Source organism: Solanum verrucosum, unplaced genomic scaffold (assembly GCF_900185275.1).
Source record: "Solanum verrucosum unplaced genomic scaffold, falcon-dt-bn FXZP01000085.1, whole genome shotgun sequence".
Taxonomy (NCBI): Eukaryota; Viridiplantae; Streptophyta; class Magnoliopsida; order Solanales; family Solanaceae; genus Solanum; species Solanum verrucosum.
Window position 1 is genome coordinate 85,842 of NW_026019839.1, and position 25,000 is coordinate 110,841.

Consider the following 25,000-nt stretch of genomic DNA (forward strand, 5'->3'; position numbering starts at 1 on the left):
CTTCACTAAATCACGGAGCCTCCACAGAATATAGATTACAAACTTTGCAACCTATAGAACTAACTCTAATTCCTTAACTTCAAGTTATGTATTTAGATTACAACTCTTGCAATCCTAGGAGCTAACTCTAATTCCTAACCTTCAAGTTATGAATTCAAATTACAACTCTTGTAACCTTAGGAACTAACTCTAAATCCTGAACTTCAACACAAACCTCCGAAGGTATGTGTTCCCAACTCTTCAAGTTATCACAAAGACAACACTTCTAAGTTAGTTTATAACTCACTAAACTAAGATTACATCAAGACTCAATCACAAAAAAAAAACTGCTAACACATAAACTCTAAGGACCAAGTTCTTCTATGTGTTCCTTCAATTCATTGGTAGCACTTGCGAGGTTAACTTTTCAATTGCTCTTTTTGCTCTATAAGTGCACAAGTATTCTGGACGACTTCATCTCTATTTAAGAACTTGTTAGTGAAATGAAGAGAAGAAGAAGAAAGAAGAATCAGAAAGAGAGAATTCTCATTGATTATCATTCAAGTGTTTTGTTTCTGATTTGGGTACAGAAGTATATATAATGAAAGCTAATAGGGAATCTTAGTGTAACTAACTTCTTGATTAGAAGTTGTAACTAACTTAACCACTAAGATGACTAACTTACTAGCTTAGTGATGTTACTATTTTATCCTTCAACACTCCCCCTTAAACTAGGTAGTGAGAAAATGTTACAAGTCCCTAGCTTGGAATTAAGATATAAATGTTGCACAATATTGAGGCCTTTGGTAGGCAAATTAACTGGTTGATCTCTTGTTGATATGTACCTTGTTGCCACCAATCCTTTGTCTATTTTTTCCTTATAAAATGACAATCTATTGCAATGTGGTTTGTTCTTTCGTGATAGACTAGATTAGCTGCAATTTGTATAGCAGTTTTGCTATCTGAGTAGAAATCTACAGGTAGTTTCAAGTTCACTCCTAAATCTTTTAGCAGACCTATAAGCCATATTAACTCTGACACTGTGGCAGCCATACTCTATATTCTGCTTCTGGAGAGTTCCTTGATATTGTAGTTTGTTTCTTAGACTTCCAAGCTATCAAGGATTCACCACTTGACTATGTAGCATATTACAATATAGTGTTCTTGTTGTTGGACATTAGAATGCTTAGACCATGTTGGTTCTTCACATACCTCACAATCCTTAGAGCAACATCCATGTGGGATTTTTTTGGTTGTTGAAACTAACTTAAAGTATTGACCCCAAATGCTATATCAGGTTTTGTCACAGTTAGATACAACAATTTCCCTATTAGTCTTTGGTATGCTCCTTGATCTACTAGTAGATCATTTGTGTTGGAATTTTCTGAGCTTCCTGATCTAATATAATCATAAAACTGCTTGGTTATTAACTTGACATTTATGTCCAATGGGTTGAAGCTGGTTTGGAACTGCTCAGTCCTGCCTCTGATATAAGTTCCAATGTGTACTTCCTCTGATGCATAAGTATACCTTGGTCAGACCTGGCAAACTCAATGCCTAAGAAGTACCTCAGTTCTCCAAGGTTTTTCATTTTGAAAGCCTATTTCAACTTTCCTTTTGTTTCTTCCACAACTTTTAGACTGTCTCCTGTAACTAGCATACCATCCACATATACAAAAATAATCACTATTCCAGATTCGTCTTTATTGATGAACATAGACGGATCATAATCACTTTGTCTAAACTTTAGCTGCAATAGTGCCTCGGACAATTTAGTATTCCACTGCCTAGGGGCTTGTTTCAACCCATATATTGACTTCACAAGTCTGCATACTTGCTTCTCCCCCTGGCTTGTGAATCCTTGTGGCATTTCCATATATATTTCATCAAACAAGTCCCCTTGCAAGAATGCATTAAATACATCCAATTAATTTGATGTACATGCCACTGATTTTGTGCAGCTAATGCCAACACAGACCTAACAGTCTTCATCTTTACTACATGAGAAAATGTCTCCTGATAGTCAATTCCTTCTTGTTGGTTGTAGCCTTTAGCCACCAGCCTGGCATTAAACCTTTCTACCTCTCATGTGGATTTATATTTTACTTTGAATATCCACTTGCACCCTATTGGAGTTTTTCCTTCAAGAAGAGTCACTATGTCCTAAGTATGATTGATTTGCAATGCTTCAATTTCAGACTTCATAGCTTCTATCCATCTTGGATCTGTGGCAGCTTCTGCATAAGACTTTGGTTCTACATTGTTTGAAAATGCAGTTATGTATGCATTATACTTGTCTGATATCTTATCATAACTCACGTAGTTTTGAATACCACAGCCTGAACCCTTATGAATGTTGAGAGATACAAAATATTTCATCCAAATAAGTGGTTTACTGCTTCTTGCAGATTTTCTATTTTGTTGATTGTTATCAGTAAATGGTTGTACAGATACCTGCAATGGCTCTTCATTCAACTCAGCCCTTAGCTCATGCAATGGTTCTTTATTCAACCCAACCCTTAGCTCACCATTATGTTGATCCTCCTCTCTAGTTTCATCATTTGTTGTCCTTGACCTTCCTTCAACACCTGTACATTGTTCAGACTGGTAAATAGGAATGTTGGACCATTGAACTGAATGATCTAAAGTGGAATGAGTATCTTTGAACACAAGATGTCTTTTCTTTGAAAAATGGAAACATTGTTTCATTGAATATTACATCCCTGTTAACAAAAAATACTTTATCAATTAAATCATATAAAATATAGCCTTTTTGTACCTCTGAATATCCCATATGTACAGAAATTCTAGATCTTGATCCAAGATTATCATGCTGATTTGGCACTCTAGCAAAGCATAAATACCCTAGTACTTTTAGATGAGAAAATGAAGGTTCTTTGTCATAGAGTTTGCTAAAAGGTGTTTTACCCTTTTAACACTGAACTAGGTAGCCTGTTTATCAAATATGCTGCAGCCAGGACACAATGTCCCCAAAATTTTATAGGTATATTAGCATGCAACCTGATGGCCCTAGTTACTTCCAAGATATGTCTATATTTCCTCTCAACCACTCCATTTTGTTGGGGTGTGTACACACATGTAGTTTGATGAATAATTCCTAGTTGTTTAAACAAATGATCACAAATTGAGTTAATGAACTCAGTGCCATTATCAATTCTAACTATCTTTACTGTTTTATCAAACTGATTTCTAATATAATTCATAAAGTATTAGAGTGAAACACAAACATCAGACTTCTGTCTTAAAAGAAACAACCATGTATATCTTGAGTAATCATCTACAATTGTTAAGAAATATTTGTGTCCATCATATGTATTAGTTTTGTAAGGACCCCAACACTACAGAATTTTTTTTAATTACATGGGGATTTTTCTAGGGATTAGTATGAAAATTCGCAGGAAACTTATTTTCCTATAAATTTTCATATTAATCCCCATGTAATTCACCATTTTCTTGTAGTGCAAAGGTCTACATGAATCAATTCAAACCAACTATTACTTTTTATACTACTAGTTTGAAATGGTAATCTACACTGCTTAGCAGAGGGATAAACTACACAATCTCCTATTTGACTTCTAATAGTAGAAAGATCAGTAGCAAACAATTTGTGTAATATTGAAGTAGATGTGTGTCCTAGTATTTTGTTTGAAAGACTCATATCTACTTTGATATTTGATACACCATTAGACTCTTGAGCTACTAAGTTGATAGGTCTTCTTGCATCTTTACTCAGTAGCCAATATAACCCATTCTCCTCTTTACCAATCTCCTTCACCTTCCCAGTAAAGAGATCCAGCAAGACAAAAAAGTCAGGAAATAAGGAAGTAAAACATTGTAGCTCTCTTGTTAGTTTTGAAACTAAAAGCAAATTAAACTTAAAATGTGGTATATACAACACATTAGAAACAATACTTTTATCAGATATAACACTTAACCCAGTATTTGTAACATGTGTTTCATCCTCATTAGGTAGTTGTACAGTTCTATGATTGTCTATTTTATTAATTGGCAATTTACTTAGCAACGCTAAGTTTGAAGTCATATGATTGATTGCTCATGTATCCACAATCCAAGTAGGATTATGAGATACTGTCATAGGCATGGAGTCAGCCATACCTACAGTATTTGCAGTTGTGTTAGATACATGATCATTTATGACTTGAGGACTGTGTTGAGTTAGCAACTGCACTATGTGATTATATTGCTCTTGTGTGAAATAACTAGCATCCACATGACTTAGCTTGGACTGAATTTGATCCATGCTACCTGTACTTTGACCCTGACTATGCACATTTGTATTGGTACCATATATGAACCCTGGTTGTGACTTATGTGTACCTTCAGCATGTGTTACCTCATTTTTTAGGCTCTCTTTTGCAATCACATTGTAAGTTGTACTCCCACCTCTTCTTGTACTTGAACTCTGGTGGATATCCCACTATTTTCCAACAATTTTCCTTGTTGTGTCCTCTTATTTTACACACCTCACAATATAGATGAGAGTTCCTTGTGAATCTTTGACCTCTACCTGTCCTGCTGTACATAGTAACTTCATAGTTGCTCGAGTGTGTCATTGGGTTTGGACCAAACACTCCAGCTGTAGCTGACACAGACCTCTGGCTTTCATCACCCACTACCATGGCATAAGCCTGATTGATTGAGGGTAATGGACTCATGAGCAATATTTGACTTCTTGCTTGATTATAAGAGTCATTTAGCCCCATCAAGAACTGAAACAGTTTTAACTTTTGCATGTGTATTATGAAATCCTTCGACTTCTTACAGTCACAGCTTGGTGGTGGTACCAAGGCCTCAAATTTTTCCCAAAGTGTCTTGAGTTTGGAGAAATAGACAGATACATAATTAGTGCCTTGAGTTAGTGTGGTTATCTCCTTATGCAAATTAAAAGTTCTTGAACCATCTATCTTGGTGAACCTTTCTTGTAGATCTCGCCACACTGCTCTTGCAGTGGAATCATATATTATGCCCCCAAGTAAACTCTTAGAAACAGAGTTCATTAACCAAGATTGCACAATGGCATCAACTCGTTCCCAGTGATTCCACAGATTTTCACTGTACATTTCTTTATTACATGAACCATCTACCATTCCCAGTTTATTTCTACCCAACAGAGCAGTACACATAGATCGAAACCAGATTGCATAATTCTCCATACCTGTCAGCCGGAAGAAAATGATTTGATTTCCACTAACATCTGATGGAGATAGGAACAGTGGGTGATTGTAATCAATTTCTTGTGTGGGAACAACTCGATTTACATTTGTTATTGGCTCATCTTGAACTCTACCGTGTCCAGCCATTTTCCCAGAGATTTGCTTAATTTTTTTACTTCTACACTTGAATGAACCAACACTTGATTAGCGGAAGCAATAAGCACTGACTTGTAATTGAAATCAGCTTTCAACAGAGTAAGATCTTTTGCTCTGATATCATGAACTTGTTAGTGAAATAAAGAGAAGAAGAAGAAGAATCAGAAAGAGAGAATTCTCATTGATTATCATTCAAGTGTTTTATTTCTGATTTGGGTATAGAAGTATATATAATGAAAGCTAATAGGGAATCTTAGTGTAACTAACTTCTTGATTAGAAGTTGTAACTAACTTAACAACTAAGATGACTAACTAACTAGCTTAGTGATGTTACTATTTTATCCTTCAACAAGTTATTGCTCACTTTAAACTCCTCATTGACTTGATTCTCTTGACTTAGAGTTCTACTTCAAGTAAGACTCATTTTGTATTTCAAACTTCTTGCTTCTTTAGACTCCTTCTTCAAATAAGATTCATTAATTATTTTGTATTGTAATCAAATCCAACTCTTCAATTCGATGTAACTTGAAGAGTTCTACTTCAAGTAAGACTCCTTATTCAATTAAAATTTATTACCTCCTTAGACTCCTTCTTCAAATCAAACTCATTGATTCTTTTTCGCCAATTCATCACTTGTTTGATTTCTTGTGTTTTATCACGAAATTAACATTATTCATTTCTTGATTTCTGCACCCGTCTTTATTTATTTTAAAAGCTTTCCTGAATTCAATTACTCGTGACAGTGTACCTTTGGACCATGTTGACCAACGTGTTTCATCTTTCTTTGTCAATCATCAAAATTGCATAAATCACAACGCCCTTTAACTTGACATTAACTGACATTTATGTGTTCCAACTCTGGGTATCCACAAGTAGACAGTTAAACTTGTATAAAAAATTAAACAAATAGACACATCGTCATTTGTGTCATGCTACATGATAATTTTGTGTCCTACGTGTATGATGTCACATAGAACATGTGTGTCTACTTGTTCAACTTATACAAGTTTTAAGTGTCTACTTATGTATACCCAAAGTTTGAGGGCATAAATACCAATTGAAGTCAAGTTAAAATACATATTTATGTATTATGCAGGTTTAGGGTTTTAGAATATTTATAGGTATATTACCTAAATATGTCATTTAACTTTGTTTCGGCTAGAATATAGGTCCTCTAACTTTGGGAGTGTTCAAGTAGAACCTTAGCTTGTATAAAATTGAAAAATAGAGACTTGTGTCCTACGTGGCTTTTAAATGACAATTTGTGTCCTACATGGAGTCCTACGTGTATTATGCCACATAGGATGGATATTCTACTTGTTTAATTTTATACAAGTTTAAGAATTTATTTGTGTACACTCAAAGTTGAAGGACATAGATGTCAACTGAAACCAAGTTAAAATGAATATTTATATATTATGCCATAATAATAATAATAATAATAATAATAATATATATATATATATATATATATATATATATATATATATATATATATATATATATAGTTCTTTTCTTTCAATTGGTTTGTTTATTTTCATTTTTAGTGGATTTAAAAAAATGTCTTTTTTTTAATTATCTTTCTAGTCCAATATAAAAGTAAGATATTTAAGGATATAAATCAAAGGATAAATTGTTTTAATATTACCTTTTGATCCTTTCCAAGTTGGTTTAATACTTAAATATGTTTTTTAATTTGACGTCAGTCGGTATCTATATATATCATTCAACTTTTGATGTGCTCAAGTGTCCTTAAACTTGTACAAAATTGAACAAGTAAACACACGTGTCCTACGTGACATAATACACCTAGGACGCCACATATGATACAAAATTGCCATGCAGGATGCCACATAGGACACAAAATTTTCATGTAGGATGTTATGTAGGAAAATATGTCTATTTATTCAATTTTATACAAGTTTAACTGTCTACTTGTGCACACCCAAAGTTAAAGGGCATAGATGTCAGTTGTGGCCAATTAGTTAAAGGACATGTTTATGTATTATGTCTTCTTCTTAAGTAGTGCAATTTATCTCATAGTAGTTAAAAAGGGCATAATACATATATGTGTCATTTAACTTGACCTGATTTCACATTTATGTCCTCCAACTTTGAGTGTGCACCAGTAGACACTTAAACTTGTATTAAGTAGACACATGAGTCCTTCGTGACATAATACACATAGGACACAAATTGTCATGTAAGATGTCACATAGGATGTGTGTGTCTATTTGTTCAACTTTATACAAGTTTAAGTGTCTACTTGTGCATATTCAAAGTTGAAGGACATAAATATGAGCAAAGGTCAAGTTAAAGGGCATATTTATGTATTATGCCTTAATTTAAACTATGTTAATGTTATATATAACTTATTTGTTTCTAGGGAGATCGGATACACTCAATCATAGGAAAGTATGTTATCAATAAGTTCAGAACGATAGTAAAGGTGGATTGTATTTTATGAAGAATACTTACCTTGACGATAAAAAAGAGCCCTAACAGGTAGAAAATTGCCTCTCTCAAGCCTAAGAAGGAGTATTTAGATGCTAAGGAGAAAACAATGTTTAAAATGTGACTTGGACATAAAAAAGTTGTCGGAGGCTGCTATGACAGTCCCATCCCACTACAGTGGCTCCGCTATGGCGGAAAATCAGTCACTGTAATGGCCATCAGCTTGGCTGAGGCCGCTACGACGGACAGATGGTCCCTGTGATGGTCTTTGCTTTGGTTGAGGCTGATATTAGGCATATTTATATACCTAAGTAGTTGAAATTGGCCCACGAAGTGATGATGTTTGATGACGATCTTGAGTTATTAGCTTGAATTTTAGTTTAACTTGTGATGATTGCATACTTACACATGTGATTAGTTGTTTCAGGAAATCTTGATGGAAGAAGGAGCAAGGAGATGCAAGAAAATGGCTAAGGCAAAAACCACCGGTGGTTGGCGCACTGGTTGGTGCGGCGCGCCACTGGTGGTACTTCATAGAACCTGTTATGACGTACTGAGAGGCGCGACGCACCAGGAGCTAAACGAGTGAAGAAACCTTGAGGCGCTATAAGGAGAGCGACATGCCACCTGTTCTCCGACTTTTCCAAGTTTTTAACATTAAATAGGATTCCTAATTTGAGTAGGATTGGTTCCCAACTTTTCCTTCTAGTATAAATAGATCCTTAGGGTTCCATAATAAGGGTTCGACTTTTGATTTAGTGGGCAAGGGCAAGAATTCAAGTTTGTAATAGGTTTTAATCCTTTAACTCTTCTATTTTCCAGAAATTGCATGAACTATAGTATTTTCTTGTTTTCTAATAGCATGAGTAGCTAAACTCCCTAGTTCTGAGGCTGTAGCTATGAATTATGTGCTGAATGTTTGAGGCTTTATGAATTGATTTTCGGTTGTCAATCCAAATTACTTCTATATTCTTATTTTACTATTTTATGCTTGCGCACCATAAAATAAATCTAGTGTCTAATCTTAAAATCGAACGAGGAGGGATTAGATAGACCAGGAGATATAGAGAGCTCGGTCCACCCATTAAATTGAGGTGATTAGTGTTCAGGAGTGACGCCCAGACGAACACCTTGCTTGGTTACGAAATAAGATGAAATATACATGCTCGCCAGTTAATTTATTTATTCTCCGCTCAACGATGTAGTTAGATGGCTAACTGGGGTAGGCGGCGAGAGGCGAACCACCCGGACCATACTATCAACCCTATAAACCAGTAATTTGACAACTGAAGTGAATTCTAAGCCGATGATATGATGCATGATATTCAATGTATGCTGCAGCCCTGGAATTGTTTTTAAACTTGCTTGAACCATATTATATCAAAGTTGTTCACAATTAGTTACTTTCATTTAGTGCATAATTATTAGTAGATTCTTAACTAAATCAACAACTCTTAAAAAGGTTACTTGGTTACTTTTAGTTGTAGAATTGAGTGAATATAAGTGGATCATAAGTCCCTTGGAAACGATAACTCGTTTCTTCAATAATCTATACTATTTGTGCGACCACGTACACTTGTGTGTATTTTTGGAGTAACAGAGGCCGCCATGATGAAACCCTTCTACTCCCTCATTTCACAACACACTCAGAAATTTCGTACAACGTAACATAAGAATGTCGCATCCTCAAAATTGTCATAACCGAAGTTCTACTAATCCGTTTCTCATTTCGAAAATTTCTATGGATCACTAATTCTCTCAACTAATATAATAAAAAAATTCAATCTTCAAACACTATACCACTGACGGCAGACGATTCAGATCCCTACCCCCACAACACCTGATTTCCAACAAAAAATGGTCAATTGGTCTTGCTTGAATCTTTACCAAGTCTCAGGCAAATTCTACTCATATTTATGTCCTTTAATTTTGAGTGTGCATAGACTCATAAATTTGTATAAAGTTGAACAATTAGACACACATATTATCCTACGTAACATCTATTTACATCCTACATAGTGTCCTACGTGTATTATGTCATGTAGGACTCATGTGTCTACTTGTTCAACTTTATAGAAATTTAAGCGTCTTCTTGTAGAAACCCAAAGTTGAAGGACATAAATATGAAATAAGACCAAGTTAACAGACGCATTTATATATTATGTCAATACATTAATTCTGAGAACTGCCATAACGATGAAATGGATCGTTACAAAAAATGTAAAATGCCCCATTTTCTGATAAAAATATTATTTTTTAAAAAACTACTTTTTAAATTTATTTTTTTAAAAAAAAAAAAAAACAGGGCAGTAGTGGGTGGGGCTAATTTATGCAGGTTAATATGTTATGATGTGGGTGGGGCTAACGGGGCGGGGCAGGTTTTACTTTTACAGGTTAAGACAAAATCCGGACCTCCATCTCTATCACTAGACAATCATTATTGCTACTGTCAACTGGTCATCACTAGTGTTAAATTATCATCACCATTCACAAACTTTATTTTGGGTTTTTATTTTATCCTTTGAGGACTCTAGAGTGGTCAAGATGTTTTAGAATAAGGCAAATTGAAAAAAAAAATATAGATGTTGTAGATAAGGCAAAGGAAAAAAATAATCTAAAAGTTGTAGAATGAATTAGTTGAAATTTCTACACATAAAAGGAAAAATAGAAATTAAATTATTAGTAAAAAAAATTTTTATCGAAAAAGCATTTTGGTATAATTTGGAAAAATAAGATGACATTAGATTCGATCCTAACTCAATTCTCGACTCCTAACTTCGATTCGAGATCCAAATTCCAACCCCAACACAGGCCCCGATGGCCCCGACTTGGGATAAGTCCTTGACTCAGGACTAAGGATCCGACCTCAACCCGAGATTGAACGCCAATCTATGATCCGACTCCATATCCCACCTAGTACCCCGACCCCAATTTCGACTCAGGTCTCGACTCTCGACTCTCAACTTTAGCATCATCTGGGCCCGAGTAGGATGGAAGTCAAGTGTTGGATCAATATTGGGGTCGGAAGCAGGACATAGGTGTGGATTAGGAGACAGGACTCATGTCATGGTTGAGATAGGTTGAAAAAGAATTTTGAAAGATATTTTTCTTATTTAAGAAGAGACGTCATTTCACTTAAATTTGAACAAAATAAATATATTGAAAAAATGTTTACAAAACGATTAAGTCAACCAAATATGAGAAAAATGAAAAATATTTTCTTTCATACCAAAACCCACCTGGATTCTGCTTATATATTTTTAAAACAATTTCCATAAATTTGTTTTTCAAAATTTGGAGGCAAGGAAAGGGATTAGTGTTGGGTTTTAAAAGGTGTGAATGGAAAATGAAGAGTTGCGACTTTTATGAAGAGTTGTGACTTTGATGAAAAGTTGCAACTTTTATGAAGAGTTGTTACTTTTATGAAAAGTTACGACTTTTATGAAAAGTTGTGACTTTTATGAAAGGTGGTGACCTTTCCGAAAGATTGTGACTTTTCCAAAGGTTTGTGACCTTCTGGTAAGGCACAATAAGAACCTTTTCACACTACCCTTTGTTTTCTATAAATTGAGGAATTTCCTCTCATTTTAAAAATAGAATTTTTCTAGACTTCTTCTACTACTAAATCTAGTATTCTAAGTGTACTTTACTGTCGTTGAGTGGCTCGCTGACACCAGCGTTTTGGGTATCAATACACTGGTGATTGAGATCATTCTATCCTGGGAGGACATATTCCAAATCAAACCTCGGATACTAGAGGGGAATAATTTCCTTAAGGGGACACTGTGCATTCAGTGGGCTTGATCTTCTTTCTGTTTTTCCAGATTCTGGTATGTGTTACAGATTTTAGATTTGTGAATTAATTTATGTTCTTTTGTTCTTCACTGGTTCATTAAACTTTGGTAACTTCGTGTTTCTGTAAAGTTTGTTGGAATCAGTAAGATTCTTTAAACACAGATTGACAACAATTCTTCTTTAAAAAAAAAAAAATATCGTATATTTTATCTAATTTGTTTCTGATTCTAGTTTCTCTACTAGTTTTAATTTTCTAGTTGTGAAATGTTCTTAAACTTTATTGTGTCTTATCAAGTTCTTCAAAGTTTTGTTCTAAGTATATTGGGAATACAAGACGAACAACAATCTTAAGGAAATTATTATACTGTTGGTATTTCTGGTATTCTACTGATTGAGAGAAAAAGATCATGGAAGTAGAAGTTTAAGGCATTACTTCTCCATAATTTGACACTAGGTAACCTTCTTATTATTTATCTAAGGAGGAAAATAGTTTCTAAGAGTTAACAATTTTAATTTTTTATCATGTGTATCTTTGGAAAAAGATCTGCAAACATTTGTTGTGGAATGAATTTTTCTTGGCAAATAGTATTGCCTTTAAAATTCTTTAGTTTGCAAAATGAGAGATGCACATTTTTGTTTGATAAAATAGTATGTCAAAATGTTATAGTTGGAAGACTATTTGAAAAGAAAAAACATTTCTATGTGATAAAGAATATGTTTAATTATGTTTAGAGACTAAAAAAAAAAAAAAAAAAACTTTTGTAGTTTTGTACTCCATGTGAAATTTTGATTATGTCTGATTTTTGTAGGCTAAATACTTTTGTAGTTTATTACTCTGGATAAATCAGACTATGCAATTGGTTTGAAAAATTATGAAAAATTCACATAATAAGTCAATGTTGTACTTTTGACTTTCTATAAACTCACTGTTATATAGAAACAAATTGTACAAATTTTTTTTTGTCTTTATTGTTAGTATTCTAAATACTAAGTGGTATGCCTATTTGTGATAGATGGAAATATACCAGTGACTTAGAGTTTGTGATTTTGCGCCTTTATGAATGAACTTTGACACTATGTAAATATTGTCAAAGATAATTGAAGCAATATAATTCTTTTGTAGAATAATATTTCCAAAAGAGGTTTCATAGTGCCAATGACATTTTGATGGTTTGAAAAAATATGTGGAAAAACTATTTTCAAATACTTGAAAAATATTTTTGAGATCACATTTAAAATGGGGGTTCTTTGCTTATGATAAAGATAAAATTAGACTTGGTGTCTAATTTAATTTTGGAGCAAAAGATATGAAATTCAATGATACTATTGTATTATGTTAGACCCACAAAATTCTTGAAGTATATTTTGTATTGTGGTTGTTGAGTTTCTCTATTACTAGTATACGATGTGACTAGTATGAAACTACCAAATTCTATATATACTTGTTCAAAATAATTGTGTTCTTTTATGAAAAAGTGTCACTTAAAATGTTGTGATTTTTCATGAAAAGATATGTCTATTATGATAAAAATATTTGCATAGACATGAATATTGGTGAATAGTCATTTGTTATGTTCTGTAAAAGAAACATTTGGACTATATTGCCTTTATTGGACCCGATGAAACTTTGTTCATAGGTAGTTCTATAACAATCCAATTGAAAGTTATGGAAAATTCCTTCTGAAAAGGACATTTGACAAGGTGATGACTTTAAACAATGTTTGTATCACACAAAATTGTAAGAAATAGGAACAAAATATTAGTGAGAAAAAAGCTACCTCGCGAAGAACTTTTCAAACTCAATATTTTTATTTGTTCTTACTTGCTTGAGTCAAAGTTTGTGACATGAACACTTGGGGCATGTCAATTACAAAACCTTGTAAGGAAAACTGATCAACTTAGAAGTTTTGTCGAACTTTGAGTGCAATAAATAAAAATGTCATGTTTGTGTGGAGTCTAAGTATGCTGAGCATTCTTATAAATCTGTTGAAAGGAATTCTAATCCCTTAGAGTTGATTTACACTGACATTTGTGATATGAAGGCAACACCATCTCGTGGTGAAAAAAAGTATCTCATAACTTTCATTGACAATTGCATTAAAATGACTATGTCTATTTGCTGAATGGTAAGGATGAAGCAATAGAAATGTTTAGACAATACAATATCAAAGTTGAAAATCAGTTGGGAAATACATAAGAAGTGATAAGAATGGAGAGTATAAATCTGCTTGTGCAGAAATATGTTTGGAAAATGGAATTATCCATCAAACTGTTGCCCTATTCACCTCAATCTAATGAAAAACCGAACGTTGAAAGAAATGTTGGATGCATTATTTGTAAGTTCGGGTTTACCACAAAACTTGTGTGGAGGAACTATCCTTACTGTAAAAGGAAATGACAAAAAGTTTTGTCTTTTCAGAAAGAAAGCAATTTTGTTTGTTCAGGACACAATCTATTCCATATGAGAAATGGAAAGGAAGAAAATCCAACTTGAAATATTTCAAAGTGTGGGGGTGTCTAGCCAAAGTCCAAGTTCCTATTTCTAAAAGGATTATAATAGGACCTATGACTGTGGACTGTAAAATTAGACTTGAGTAGTCTAGTGAAGGGTCTAAAAGACCTTGGAAAGGAAAAAGGAGAATGTACTTAATAAAGAGATTCAGAGGCGTAGTAAATGTCAAAGGACATTTACTTCCTTCGAATATGATTTTGTAACATTTCTTGTGTCTTCTGTAGACTCATCCTTTTGGAAAGATGGTGTCAATAGTGAGATTGATGAAATCTTGAGCAATCATATTTGAAGTTAATTGATCTTCTTCTAGAAAATAAACCTTGGGGTTCAAAGTGAATCTTCAGAAGGAAAATGAAAGTCGATGGAACTGTTGACAAATATAAAGCAAGACTTTGTGTCAATGGCTTTACACAAAAACAAGGTCTTGAGCTTGTCGATATATACTCGTCAGTAACAAGAATTACATCCATTCGGATGCTAATATTATTAGTTGTGGTATATGACCTCCAAATTTATCATATGAATGTGAAAACAACTTTCTTAAATGGAGAATTGGAGGAAGAAATTTACATGGAATAGCCTGAGGGTTTTGTCGTTCCTGGTAAAGAAAAGAAAGTGTGCGAACTTGTTAAGTCACTTTATGGACTAAAACAAGCACCCAAATAATGACATAAGAAATTTGACCAAACTATGTTGGTAAATGGATGTAAGAATGATGGAAGTGATAAATGTGTTTACATTAAAATCACAAGGTCATTGTTTGTTTGTATATTGGTGATATGTTGATCATCAGTAGAGACACTAATGACATAAATGCTACTAAACATATGCTAGAAAGCAACTTTGATATGAAAGATCGTGGAGTTATTGATGTGATCTTAGGTATAAGAATCCTTAGAACTCCAAGATGTTTAGCATTGTCACGGTCTCATTACATTGAAAAAGTACTTGATTAGTTCAAATATTTGGATTTTAATATTGTCAAGACTCCAATAATGTGAGCTTTACACTTCAAAAGAATGAAGGTGAAAGTGATTCACAATTGGATTATACTAGAGTATTGGGAAGTATGATGTATATCAAAAAGTGTACGCGATCAGATATAGCCTGTGCTATTAATAAACTGAGTCGGTTCACAAATAATCCCAATTAAACTCATTGGATGAAAATGAAAAGAGTTTTGGAGTATTTAAAACATACTCAAAACTATGTCTTGCATTATACAAATATCCTACAGTATTGAAAGGATATAGTGATGTAAATTGGATCACCGGATCAAATAGAGTAAAATCCACGAGTGGATATGTATTTACTCTTGGTGGAGGAGCAGTCTCTTGGAAATTTTCCAAAAAGACATGTATTGCTAGCTCTACAATGATCTCTGAGCTAGGTGCTCTAGATAAGGTCGGTGAACAAGTTGAAAGACTCCGGAATTTCTTGATAGATATTCTTTTTGGCCCAAACCTTTGGCATCAGTATGCATACACTTTGATAGTCAAGATGCAATAGGTAAGGCATGGAGCATGATGTATAACGGAATGTCTCGTCATATAAGACATAGACATGATACCGTTAGAAAACTACTCTCTAGTGGAATTATCATAATTGACTATGTAAAGTCAAAGGATAATGTATCGGATCCACTTACAAAAAGGCCTAACTAGAGAGAAGGTTGAAAGATCATCTAAGGGAATGGATTTACGGCTTAGGACAAGTCATCATGGCGGTAACTCTATCTAGCAGACTGGAGATCCCAAGAGCTAGATTCAAGAAGAAAAACAAAGTTGTGACTGACGTTTCGGCATTGTCAACCAACTCAATCCATTCTCATGATGAAGACAATGCTCAGGAACAAGGATACATCATTAAGGCTTGTTATAGAGTTAATAAAGCTTAATGTTTTTAATGATTTGCTAAGTTTGGCAGATTTGACCAAATAGTGTATCTACGAGATAACACGGTTAGAAATCACCTATGTGAGTGTGAAGTGTAAGCCGCTTCAAAAAGAATTTTATGTCAAAAGCCTATCTCTCTATACACTCATGAAACCAGGAGGTGTTCATGGCTAAAACGAACACAACGTAAGAACCATAAACGGTAAAGGGTTAATTGTGTGACATATGGTTGTCTAGGTATACACCAAAGCTCGACGGTTCAAAGATATCGCATCTACCGATTGACCGAGTATATCCGACATATGTTCACTACGGAAAGTCCAAGGGGAAACCTACTTATCCAGATGCAATTAATTCTTGCTTGTAAAGTACACATATTTGTCAATTTCTTTGTCTTGGAGTCATTCCCCATTCATGCGGGGGATTGTTGGGTTTTAAAAGGTGTGAATGGAAAATGAAGAGTTGCGACTTTTATGAAGAGTTGTGACTTTGATGAAAAGTTGCAACTTTTATGAAGAGTTGTTACTTTTATGAAAAGTTACGACTTTTATGAAAAGTTGTGACTTTTATGAAAGGTGGTGACCTTTCCGAAAGATTGTGACTTTTCCAAATGTTTGTGACCTTTCTGGTAAGGCACAATAAGAACCTTTTCACACTACCCTTTGTTTTCTATAAATTGAGGAATTTCCTCTCATTTTAAAAATAGAATTTTTCTAGACTTCTTCTACTACTAAATCTAGTATTCTAAGTGTACTTTACTGCCGTTGAGTGGCTCGCTGACACCAGCGTTTTGGGTATCAATACACTGGTGATTGAGATCATTCTATCCTGGGAGGACATATTCCAAATCAAACCTCGGATACTAGAGGGGAATAATTTCCTTAAGGGGACACTGTGCATTCAGTGGGCTTGATCTTCTTTCTGTTTTTCCAGATTCTGGTATGTGTTACAGATTTTAGATTTGTGAATTAATTTATGTTCTTTTGTTCTTCACTGGTTCATTAAACTTTGGTAACTTCGTGTTTCTGTAAAGTTTGTTGGAATCAGTAAGATTCTTTAAACACAGATTGACAACAATTCTTCTTTAAAAAAAAAAAATCGTATATTTTATCTAATTTGTTTCTGATTCTAGTTTCTCTACTAGTTTTAATTTTCTAGTTGTGAAATGTTCTTAAACTTTATTGTGTCTTATCAAGTTCTTCAAAGTTTTGTTCTAAGTATCTTGGGAATACAAGACAAACAACAATTAGAAGATGAATAATCGAAATCTCACCAACAAAGTGGGAGACAGGTAGCCAATCAATTGAGCTATTAACATTTTTCTTAATTTTCAATCTTAGGGTACGATATTAAGGAAAATGTGTTTGAAGAAAAATAAGTGATTTTCTTACTTTTCTGTGTTCGTTACGTAATCAAAAATATTATTAAAACTATTTATATATAATCTTAGCAAATATTGTTGGAGGCAGGAGTGAGGGATGATGAGGTGGGAGCTATATTAATTAAAAAAAATACCTATGATCAATTAATTAATTTTAAAAAAGGTAGAGCATTTTGAAAAACTTAAATTTTTAATTCATCCATTTCATAATTAATATGGGTAAAATGATAACTCACTATGTCAATCATTGTTTTCATAATAGATACTATCAATTCAAAAGTGGACAAGTAATTAGGGATAGGGGAAGTATTGATCATTTTATTGTCGTCATGAGAAAGATATTTAGGCAAATGCTTAGTATTAAAGCAATTTATATTTTGATGTAGTATGTTGACAATATTATAAGAATAGTATTGACGTGTTTCTATCTTTCTACTCTCACTAAAAGTATTCATGGTGTTTCATTATATTTAAATTTTTTGTTAACTCTTGAAATTCTATCTGTATTACATAGATTGAGACGAGAGTAACAAATACTATTTGAAAATTAGGTAAAAATATTATAAATCACATAAATTAACAATTTAAGTTTTGTCCAAAAACATTTATCTATCAATACATTTGCTGCAAGCCTGCAACCAAGAAAGTGACGATAACAATTCGAGGGGAGAATTTCTTCTAAACTTCTTAAAAACTTGAATAAGTGCTTCTATATATATATTTCTATCTATCTACTATATAGAAGCATGAAGAGCTAGGACGACCACAACTTAATCATATTGTACATTTCGCAGCAAAAGTTAGACAAATTTTTCAGTTTTTAGTTATTTAAAACAAAAGTGAGGGTATTTTTGTCTTATAACAGATCTTTTGTTCTACACACTTGTTGATCATTCCTTCCCTTTCTTCGTCTCTCCTTGATTTCTCTCTGATTTCTTTTCTTTACAGTCTAACCTAAGAGACGAATGCTAAGGTCAAGCAGGATGGTTTCCTTGAACGTCTGATTTCCTTCCGTTCTCTTCCTTATCCCAAAAGAGCATACTTGATGAGGTTTCCCAGATCGAGAAGTTTGCCCTTTCTAGGGGTGTACATGGCCGGGTTGGTTCGCGTTTTTCAAATATCAAACCAAACCATTTGTGTCGGATTTTTAAATTTATAAACCAAACCAATAAAACTCGGGTTTTTCAACCTCGGGTTTTTCGGTTGTTTCGGGTTTTTCCGATAAAGTATTCATACAAACATATAATTTACTTGTACTTCAAATATTTCTTTAGTCCTACTAAAATACAACTATCTAAGATGTTTTTTAAAAATATAACACATTATGATATGATTAATGACACTAAAATATCCAACAAAAATAATAATAATGAAATCGCATAAAAAAATATTACAAATTAACAAGTCATAATGAAAATGATCATAATTTAAAAGTACTAAATCATGCTAAAATTAAGTTTAATAAGTATTAGTTACATGACTAAATATTAAAGAAAATTAAAATTAGATTATATATTTTAATTGTCTAAACCAATGTAAAACTAAAGAACAAATATTCAATATTATTGTCATTCTTAGTGTTGAATTGATTTTCTTTTTGCATTAGTATTAATTTGATTTTGATTTAAGCTTTATTATAATTACCAACATCTGTGGACTATAATCTTTATTGGCCCATTCATAATTCTATGTTTCAAACTTGAAATAATATATTAAAAGATAAAAACTATGGAAAAGTATAAGAAATATTCAAAAAATTTATCAAAGTAAATATTTTTATGTATAAAATAAAATTTTAAAATTATATATATAAATTCGGGTTGGTTTGGTCTCGGGTTGGTTTTTTTTAGTTAAAACCAAATCAACCCAAATATAGTCGGGTTTTTTTTTCAAAACCAAACCAAGTCAAACCAAATCACTATTCGGGTTTTTTTTCGGGTATTTGCGGTTTGGTTCGATTTTCGGTTCGATTTTGTACACCCCTAGCCCTTTCTATTCTGAAATCTCTTTTTCCGGGAAAGCTATTTCTTCGTGAAAGAGGACGACTCCTTGGCATAGAAGTTGGGTTTCATTCAAATAGAAACTATTGCACTCTTAAAAATATGATACTCGGTGACTCATCAACCAAGAAAAATATAAAAGTATAATACTTAGTGATGCTTGAAAAAACATCAAGAAATTCTTTCATTTCTGTCGTCTCAAATATGTGGGATAAATTGTGCCGGTGAATGAAAAAGAAAGATCGACATGTATCTCTCTTGTAATAGGTATTCAGTTGGCTGAGTTGTATTTATGTCTGTTTCCTGATGAGCTTCATGTTTGGTGTGGTTCCCATTTGTCACATTGGAGCTAATTTTGTTTTCGTTGATAATAGATGATAATATGACAATACTAATGGCATTTCAGACCAGAAGTTGAGATCATAGGCTTGGCTACTATCTTTGGCAACGTTACTACAAAAGATGCTGCACGAACTAAAGCATTACTTTTGGTATGTTTTTTATTTATCTAAATTTCTCTCTTTTAATCATGTTTAAAATTTCCATCTTCTAGATGTTTATGGATCAAGTTCTCGATCAATTACTTCTTTATTAACTTAATTTGCAAAATGAAAGGATAAACTGATTTTTTTTTGTGTCACCAAACTCTTGTTTCATGCTATAGAGAGGGGAACCACGTGTTGTAGACTTTGTTCATGGTTCAGATGGATTAGGCAACTTATTTTTACCTTCTCCAAATTCAAAAAAAAAAATTCGATAAGTCTGCATCTGAATTCTTGGTGGAAAAAGTTCCTGAATATCCTGGTGAAGTGTCTATACTTGCACTAGGACCATTGACAAACTTGGCTTTGGTATGTCGTATCTTAAAATTTTTGATTTTTAAGTTTCCAATTTTTCCCTTGCAATAACAAAAGTTTCATCATTATCTGTTGGTTAGGCTGTCAAGAGGGACACAACCTTTACCTTTGCAAGCAAGGTGAAAAGAGTGGTTGTACTTGGTGATTCCTTCTTTGCTTTAGGAAATGTTAATCCTGCCGCAGAAGCAAATGTGGGTGATTTCTTTCCCAATGGGGTATATAAATACTATAATATTTACAATGTTTTACAATTCCTTTTTCAAACCTGCGTTGATATGCTTTTTTGAGCCAATGGTCTATCGGACACAACCTTTCTACTCAAAAAGGTATAGGTAAGGTTTGCATGCACACCACCTTCCCAAGCCCCATTTGTGAGATTATGTTTGGCATGTTGTTGTTGTTGTAATGTCTTACAATGTGGAAACATGTTTATGTAGTTGTCTGGTCCTGTAATGTTTGTACAAAACGTCTGTCTTTAATATTATACCATACACTGCGTAGAAATGTTTAGTAGACAACAAGTTATCCTTGTAATTTGAGTATAATATGGATCCTTTTTGGCATTATGTTAGCAGAAATACTTACGAATTCTTGTGTATTATACATCATTTCATAATGTTGTCAACGTCTACAAGCTAAACTTTTTTTGCATGTTCACTTATTCAGTATGCAAAGCTGAAGAAACAGTCTTTGTTGTATTCACTTATCCAATTTGTTACCGTTTACTCATTTGCTTAGTTTGCTGACGAAGCAGATATATGGGGACCCTGAGGCTGCTGATGTTGTGTTTACGTCGGGGGCAAATATTGATGTTGTAGGGCATCAACATTACAACACAAGTCAAATTGAAAGGTGAATGTTCACTGCTTAAATATGTTGAATGCTTCTATATTTTGGACCTTTAATAATTTTGTTCACCTCTAAAATAAGAGTATGCTTCCCTGCTTTTAGATGCTGATCTTGAAGAACTAAAGCAATTCGAAGGAAAACACGCTAAGTTTGTGTTTTATATGTGCAAATTTTACTGTGATTGGCACGTGAAATCAGACGGTGTCTATGGTAATATCTGCGTTCTTATATTGTTTTTGGATGACCGACAATGCTTCTTAAACCACTTTCTTGCATTTATCTCGTGATCATCTCTTATCAATTGGCGCTCAGACTCTTAAAAAAAGTATGTTACTATGTGTTTGATGTATAAATTGTTGGTTTTTTTGTCGAATATTCATTGTTTCTTTTTATGGGTGGTGATTTGTTATATGATCAAATTTTCGTTTCTCCATTCCAAATGATCATGGAGTTCTACTTCACATGCAAATGTGGAAAACAGAGTGGACATCAACACACCTCTAGAGAATGAAGAAGGTATCATTGAATGCGAGAAGGTCCCAGGTTGCCGTGTCGGATGGAGGAACATGACATGTCACCTAGCAGCTTAGGTAAGTATTTCTGACTTCGAATAGGGTGTTTGGTTCCTTTTTTTTTTTCTTTTTTATTTTCAATACAACTACACCATGGAGTTAGTCGATGAATGGAAATTTGATGACCTTATTTGACAAGAAGTGAGGTGATTAAGAGTCTATGATTAAGATTGATATTAGACTAATTATTTAGTAACTTCTATGTCAAAAGCATGTGACGGTAGTTATGCTATCAACTTGGACCATTAATTCAAGAGAGTTGGTGTAGTTTATTCTAGGCGGGATCATGATTTCTAGATATCCAATCATATGAAGAAAAAGAATTACTGCCCATACTGTTGAACCTATAACCGAGCCGCCATTAACGAATGATAATCAACTAATCGATAAGCGGTGACCAATATCTTATTGGTTCATTATTTATCTGTTTAGCATATGTATAAGCCCATAATCGATGTGTTTAACTGATAACATTCTAAACTGAATCTAACAACAAGAAGCCCTAGGTGACAAGATAAGTCTTTTACCATTGGTAGGTTTAGACATATATGATAGATTATTCTAAGTTAGTGTTCTTTTATAGAGCAAACATCATTAAATTGAATTCGGTCTTGCTTCTTACGAGGAAGAATATACAAATTCTGAGTGAAAATTTGTGCATGCTTGTATTTTGTAGTTTGTCATCCTGCCGACATTTTCAGTCTTGCTAAAAATAAAAATTTCATTCCATGAGATGTGCATATTGTTAAGCACCAAGGCAACAGCTAGCATGAATGTTGCCTTGTTGACACTAAAAGGTTGAGATAAGGTAGTTGGTGAAGTCTATTGTATACCCTTTTCAATGATTTTCAGGAATTTGAAGAAGGAAGGATCATTAAACATCCAGTGAACGACATTTTTTATTTTTTTAAAAACATCCAGCAAACAACACATGAATGCTTAAGAAGATAAGTATTTTTTTTTCTATTTCAGCCATGAAAAACATTTTTTTGAATTTGATTCTTGCACATGCTTGTTTACATCAACTGTTTTGTGTCAATTTGGTTGCAACTTGTGATGCTAAAAGGAGCTCAATGTGATCAATTATTTTGGTCATTGTTTGAATAATTTAATTTCCGGCATCTCCATAGAGTTTTTTCTTGTCAGCATTGGCTTATCAAAGAAAAAACAAGGAATTGTTAATTGGTTTAGTCTTAATGATGAAAGGATCCTATATTGGTTTGAGAAAGAATTAAATTTTTAATGTATCCTTAGATTGTAGCAACGGTTTTTGGCCTTTATTAACTTTGTGCCCTCCTCAACCCCTTTCTAAAGGAGTATAACTTGAAGTCTTGACTATTCAGTGTAGTACTCATATGTAGTATTTTTTCACTGTTCTTTAATTTGATTTAATGCGTTGTCTTGCTTTCTCTCTCTCACACGTGTTCTCCAAAGTAATTTTCTCTCTCTCACACACACATGTTCTCCATAGTAAATTTTTAAATATGGCTATGGATTTTTATTGGTTTAGCGCTTTCTATTTTGCAATGTTTAATCTCTTATTCTCTTTTTGGAATAGGGAAGCAGCTCTTTAAAAAGTACAAAGCAGCGAAATATTATGGCCATGGACAATATTTTCAATATCCCTATGTGATTTATGTGTTCATAGTGCAAACTACGAAGTACGAATACTGGTAGAAAAGTGATACATTGTGTTAATCATGTAGCATAGGATGATGGATAGTTAGTAATGAGTCAATGACACATACGCTTGTGTTTGATTTTGCAAGTGTATTAAAGGAAGTAATAGAAAAGTAGTCATTTCAGTAATAGGTAAGTGTGATATATGATTGTATGTAGGGGTATAAAATGAATATAAAAAATCGACTGAACCAATCGAAGAATTGTATCGAGTCGATTTATTAAATAAATATTACCGATTTATTAAATAAATTTATAATAAAATCGTGGATTTTTGTTTAAGTGTATATCGTGCCAAACAATTGGGATGACTTTTTCATTTTGTAAAAGAAAATCGAATTTTTTTCGAATCGAACAATCTTACATGTATGCCAATGTATTTATATATAAATATAAACAATATGTTATATATATATATATATATTCTAATATTTTTCAAATATAAATATAACTTAGGTTCTAGATCTCTGGTGACAATTCAAATTAAACACAAATAAATGACATCATAATTCACGTTGTTGGGCCCGTGCATAACACGGGCAATACTCATCTAGTATATATATATATATATATATGCACAAAAATTATCCTCTTCATTACTATTAAGGGCAAAAATAAATTCTCGCTAAATTTTATTTTTCTTTTATTTTTCCATTCCCATTGCACGTTATCTTTTGAGGCTTAACATTTTAAAAAAAACCTAACAATATAAACATCCCTTTATTTTGTTCATTATAAAGGGATTGAAGAATGTTTAGTCATATATCTGCACATATTTTTTCTTTTATTTTCAAAATATACTTTAACTTCAATATGAATTAAAGAAAACATTTTCTATATATTCTTTTGCACATGATTCCTGCTCTTTTTTTTTTTTTTTTTTAAATTTTCACCAGGTGTCCGATTTCTATATATTAATTTTAAAAAAAAAGGTGATTAGACATACCATAAGTTAGAAAAAAGAGCCCTGATCAAAGAAACCCCTCCTTAAAAGGAAGTAATGAAGAGTAAAAAAGGCTGCATATTTCTTCTTCTTCTTATTTTCAGTCTTCAATTTATTTAATTTTTATCTTTCTTATCTCCTTTTTGACCAATTTCTTTTTTTCAAAAATAAATATAAACGCCCAAGGTTTTGCGAAGGATTTTTTTGTTGACAAAATACCTATACTTCCAATAAGGTTGGTATAAGGTTATCGGCATGGATTCATCCTTAATCAAATGTTTTCGAGTTCGAACTTTGATATGGAGAAAATCCTATTGAGAGCGCTACCTCCAAAATGAGTCCTGCAGTGTGCGATTCAAATTTAATCGGGACTTCAATATGGCCACCAAAAAACAAGTGGGAAAGAAAGAAAAAGAGTGCTATTATAAATTTCAAATTAACCTTTTAGCTAGTGTTTTTAAGGGGCATCCAAAAGAAAACATTACAAATGAAATACTAGATGGGAATAATTAAATGAAAATGTTGTTAATCCTTTTGAAAGAGGGGATGAACCACATGTGAAAAATAGATTTTAACAATTGAAATTGTTTTCAGTTAACAAATAATTAATAGCATGAACGAGTCTTTTCTCAAACGAAAATGATATTAATGAGCCAAACTATTAACGAATAGTATAGACGAGTCTTTTATCTCAAATTTCGATGTATTTGAGCCTTTGAATGTTTTTAAGGG

At 33.0% G+C, this 25,000-nt stretch overlaps 1 pseudogene; it reads left to right on the forward strand.

Annotated features, from left to right (window-relative positions):
• The first annotated feature begins 8,220 nt into the window (after positions 1 to 8,220).
• On the forward strand, positions 8,221 to 21,360 carry LOC125814011 (uridine nucleosidase 1-like; annotated as a pseudogene).
• Positions 21,361 to 25,000: the final 3,640 nt, after the last annotated feature.